The following is a 6,000-nucleotide window of genomic DNA, read 5'->3' as shown; positions in this document are numbered from 1 at the left end:
ATCTATCAGGTACGTGAATTTTTGGCTGTTTCACTTGCACCAGCTCCAGGGCAGGTGTAAGTGCCGATTGATAGTGATGATGGTCGCATATCCATACCAGAACATGTGTTTGCAATTATGAGCAACTGTATAAATGCATTTTATGTAGAGTAGGCTTACTTTTTTTTTCATTTTCTTTTTATTACTGATTATATTATTGACAGGTATTAATGTATTTAATATTTTTTTTCTGTGTGTTCTGATGGGACTTTATATTGCATATATGCATTGTCCGTATCCTGCAGTGTGTCCAGGGGCGGGCTGGCCCGGGGGGCAGGGGGGCATCGCCCCCTCGGGCCGCTCGGTCAGGCCGCTATCAGGGCTGGGGGGTAGGCCGGCCGGCCTCCCCCCGGCTGCAAAATACTATGCTTTTCCCTGCGGCCGCATCTGATGACATCAGATGCGGCCGTGTCAGCGCACAGGCGGCCGCATCACATGACAGGGGATGCGGCCACGTCATCAATGACGCTGCCGCATACCTTTTCATGTGATGCGGCCGCCTGTGTGCCCCCCGGCCACGCCTCTCCCAACCCGCGCCTGAGTGTGTCCATACAGCAAGTGCCGTGTAGGCAGAGCGTATTTATACCTGTATTCAACTGAATACACTTCTTGCACAGCAGTATTGTGTTTCTGGGAAATATTTTTAAATGTCTGCAAGCATGTCCTTAAAACCAGTTGTTTTGAAACTGTCCTACCACCTACACAGTGCATTTTACTAACCAGCCCCCTAGACGGAGCCTGCTCCATGCAGCCATTTTTGACAGGGCTCCTCCGGTTCTGTAGTCTAGATCATGGAAATCAATTCTGTTTGCCACTTTAAAATGGCTACGGATGGAAATGAGAGGTGGAGGACCAATCAGAAGTACAATTAAGATATTGCAGCTTGTGAATGGGCCTCCTATGCACCCCCACCCACCTCCACAGCATCACACAGGCCTGGTTGTTGTCCAGGACTTTTAGACGAACAACGTCCTTAGCAGCCAATGCTACATTTAATAACCTCCTCCCTCCTACAGCTGGAGTCCTTGGGGTGCTGAATGCAGCATATTTTCCTGGGCTTCCAGCTAGGGGAAAGAGGAGGTTAGTAAAATGTAACATTTAGGTACCAGTTCAGCAGTAATACCTTGTTTGTTAATGGTAAGTGGGACTCACCCTCTACATGAAGCTTAAAACAAGTCCCACACACCACGCAGTTAAGGGATTATTAGAAAACCCACCAGTTACTGGTTTTCCTTGTATTGAACCCACTGCAGTATTACAGAGTCACATGCGCATGCACTCCATGGTATCATGACATAATCACGCACACACACACACACACACACACATCCTGGGCAATAAGCACTGTTGCCAAGGATGAGTCTCTGGAATTTGCAAAATACAAAGATACAACCATTTTAGAAAGAGTGAAGTCCCCTTTTTCAAACAAAATCGTCCCTGTTTTTCTATTGCCTTTAGATCACTTGTGATCACCAGATAAAAGAACACATGTTTACGTAAATAAAAGTAGATAAAAAAACCCCACATATTTATATAAATAAAAGTATAAAGTATATATATTTAGTTCTGGCACCACTTATGCTAAATCAACTCATTCAAATGGGGTACCATACTTGTTGGGAGATCTGCAGTCATTCAATCCCCTTCTTTTCCAATTATTTGCCCAAATTGTTTTAGTAAATAAATGCAAAATGCGTTATTTCCATTATTACACAATATTCTGAAATTACTGTGCATGTCTAGCCATGGGTCAAAATGAAACCAATGGCATTTTCTGAAAAGGCAAAGTCTCCTGAAAATAGCAAGTCAAATTTGAAATATGATGAGCCCAAAAGTGCCAAAAATCGGATTAGCATAGAGGGGGAAATAGCAGCAAGGACGTGGCTGGATCCACCTTCCCCACTCGAAAATAGGAAAAAATAACTTATTGCATAAATTAAATAACAATTTTATTATATATGCAGTGTACCTTGTGTATGTTATTGTAAATGTAGAAAGTATAATAAGGCAGAATATCCACAGCATGTTTATGTAACATTGTAACATAGGATATCACATATTAATGAAGTACCTAGGCTGAACACAGATAGGAAGGCATCAGCTTGACAATCACATTCCTTTGAGTACCCACCAGAGAGTCTTCATGTGTCCGTTAGTAGTGGAACTGTCTCAATGATAAACCCTGTAGTTATTTGAGAGTCACAGATTACCGTAAATTGTGTTTAAATCCCTATTTTAGATAAACCGTTGTTCCCTGCCCCAAGAGCCATTGTTTGATGCTAGCCATAAATATGTAATAAATTAGTTTTGAAAGCTCTGTTTGCAAGAGAGAGAGGAAGTTATAAAAGAAATCACAAATCCAAGATGGTAGCTGACAGCGTGGGATCGCTCAGCGCCAAATAGGAAGACAGCGGGGAGCAGGTAAGTGCTCAGGATCCAACCGTGGGCCCGATGTGTAACATTTGTCTACATGTGAGTTCTGTTTCTAACATAATAAATTAAAAATACAGGTAAGTACAGCAGCACACTACTATGGACCACGAGTTAATAAGCAATGTATCTGTTCTCTCAATGCAAGTTAAGAGATATTGCTCTTAGAATTTGTTGATGATACATTCCTTGCCAACAGTACCCATATGTACTCCATTTTGTATTATTAATGGAAATGTTCATTTTTCCTTTTCCTCTACATAACATTTTGACTACAAAGTTTTACTAAGTAACTTTTATTCTTGTAATAAAAACAACATCATCCAATCTAGCTGTTCAGATCACTTTACTGTCCATCATTTCCCTTACAAAGCTATTGGTTAAATCTATACATGCAAAGAACTCACCTAACACCACTTTGCTGTAATTATAACTTTGCTGTCGACTTTCAGATCTGACAGGCTCCGTGTTGTCTGCCCAATGAAGCTGTGGCATTTATTTACATTCTCAATATCATCTTGCTGAAAATGAATTGTGGCAGCAGAAGGGATTGATATATTGACATGCAATACTAGTAGTGTGGCTATAATAAGACATGAGAAAAAGCCATGTAGTGATGGTGATAATACATTCATTTAAGATCAGTAAAATATAAAATGAAATTCAAACTTTTGCTGAAAATGGGAGGTTTATAATGCCAAAATAATGTAAACCATATATAAAAAAATGGGTCTCATATGATAATGTAATTCATTTCTGTGGCATTCAGTGTGTAATATGCATATCATGTTTATTAAATTTTAATTGAAGAAAATGTAATTGTACAAAAGAGCAAACATTGTTTTTGATACATTTGTGACTAAAATGTTAAATAAAATCATTATAGGAAGAATTAGTAGTATTAGTCATAGTATTAATTCTAGTAGAAGTGTCTATACAGATACTGTGACAGAAGCATGGGGCAAGTGATGAATGGCAGAGGTATATATCCCATCATCATCATTATCATCATTTATTTATATAGCGCCACTAATTCCGCAGCGCTGTACAGAGAACTCATTCACATCAGTCCCTGCCCCATTGGAGCTTACAGTCTAAATTCCCTAATATAGACACACACTCATACACAGACAAACAGAGGGAGTGACTAGGGTCAATTTTGATAGCAGCCAATTAACCTTCCAGTATGTTTTTGGCGTGTGGGAGGAAACTGGAGCACCTGGAGGAAACCCACTCAAACACAGGGAGAACATACAAACTCCACACAGATAAGGCCATGGTCGGGAATTGAACTCATGACCCCAGTGCTGTGAGGCAGAAGGGCTAACCACTAGGCCACTGTGCTGCCCCACAGGCTTTCTGCCATGTGTACATAAACAATCTCCCTGGTGTTTTAATGTGTTAGCAAAGCTTGTTTCTCAGCTGTAGGAAAAACTGGTAAGGGTCTCTGATTTTTATGTATGGAGAGAGAAGAGTGGTCTCCATACATAAGGCCCAGTCCGGGTCTTCTGGTCTCTCAGTCTCACAGCAGACTAAATCAGGTGCTGACAAAAAGCTGCTAAGCATCCTCTGTCTCTCACAGTCTGGGGAGGAGGTTGGATGGCTCCTGAGAGACTCTGCAAACGGGGACCAGTAAGTCTTGTATTTTTGTTAGAGATGTTCACTGACCCCCGTGTTCTGGTTTTGGTTTTGGATCTGGATTAACTTCATGTTTTGGTTTTAGCAAAACCGCCCTTACGTATTTTGGTTTTGATTTTAGTTTTTGATCCCGATTTTGTTTCTAAAATCCCTATTTTTTTTCTAAAATCAGATATTTTTGCTTTTTTCCCCCTATATTATTATTAACCTCAATAACACTAATTTCAAGTCATTTGCAGGAAATTTTGACCACCTCACAGGTCACAATATTATTTTCATACACTTTCAAACAAAGACTGCAGATTTAGAAGACCAAGCCTGCCAGACCTATTATTTGTATTTTAGCAATGACAATTAGCAATGGAGCTCTCCTCTTTGTGTGTAACCTATATAACACCATACAAATTGAGTGCAAATTCAGAAGACCAAGCCTGCCAGCCCTAGTATTTGTATTTCAACAATGACAATTTGTAATGGAGCTCCTCTGTTTGTGTGTTACCTATATAACAAAGTACAATGCGACTGCAGATTTACACCAAGCCTGCCAGCCCTAGTATTTCTATGACAATTAGCAATGGAGCAATGGAGCTCTCCTGAATGTCACTGTAGACTTTGAAGAACACTGCTATCCCCTCTTCTTTCTATTCTACCTATGACGCTGCCCAACTACTCTACAGACTACCAAGAACTGTGCTACCCCTCTGTGTCCCTCTGTGAAATGGCGCTGGATTGCCGTGAAGGGCGGTATTTATAGAATCCAAAAATCACAAGATCCATTGACGTAACAATGCCGTTTTGCCTCGTTTTCAATTCGCTGGCTCGGCTCGGTACTCGGATGTGCTAATTTCGGTTGTGTTTGGTTCTCGGGGAACCGAGCCTGAGCATCTCTAATTTTTGTATGTGTCTGGGACACAAGATATATCACTTGAGAGAGGCTGTTCCTGAATGTTTAGTTACTGCCAGACAGGAAAGGATTTTGTTTCTGTTTGTTTTGTTTTTTTATGACTAGAAAATAAAACTAACTGTGTCTAGTCTAACTGTGACTGGTATGATATCCTCGTCTGGTCTCACTTAAGTGTGGCTGTCTACCCCATAAGATGGTCTGATTCGCTCATGTGGTGGAGAAAGCTTGCAATTACCCAAATAAAAAAAATTGCTTGGAAAATTTAAAGTGACAGACACAGATAACAGTACTTAGTGATTAGCACTTCTGCCTCACAGCACTGGGGTCATGAGTTCAATTAACGACCGTGATCTTGTCTGTGTGGAGTTTGTATGTTCTCCCTGTGTTTGCGTGGGTTTCCTCCGGGTGCTCAGGTTTCCTCCCACACTCCAAAAACATACTGGTAGGTTAATTGGCTGCTATCAAATTGACCCTAGTCTCTCTGTCTGTCTGTCTGTATGTGTGTATGTTAGGGAATTTAGACTGTAAGCTCCAATGGGGCAGGGACTGAAGGGAATGAGTTCTCTGTACAGCGCTGCAGAATTAGTGTTGCTATATAAATAAATAAATGGTGATGATGATAATGATGATAACAGTAACTAAAAATTGTATTGTTTGTGCATAGCAGCAGTGGGAAGCAGTGAACCACGTTGATGTGGTTGACAAATCCTGCTATGACATAATGTTTTCTGCATGTATGAAGATTTAAGAGGAGTTAAACTTTGTCAGTGTAAAGTGGTTATTTCTGTGTTGAAATAACAAAAGAGTGTAAAGGTGTTTGCAAAACCATTCAGCAGCAGTTAAAAAAAAATAATAATTCTGCTCTGCCAAGATATCAAGTGTTTTCATGGACTGAGTTTTGGTTAATTGTTGTAAAGCAAGTGTGTTCAGTAAGACTGGAAAAGAAGGGGTTAAGAAAAAAACCAAATATTTTGTTGTTGAAGAAAGAA

The sequence above is a fragment of the Mixophyes fleayi genome, chromosome 5, assembly GCF_038048845.1.
Source record: "Mixophyes fleayi isolate aMixFle1 chromosome 5, aMixFle1.hap1, whole genome shotgun sequence".
Lineage (NCBI taxonomy): Eukaryota > Metazoa > Chordata > Amphibia > Anura > Limnodynastidae > Mixophyes > Mixophyes fleayi.
The sequence above is the reverse complement of the archived record's forward strand: the minus strand, read 5'-3'. Positions refer to the sequence as shown.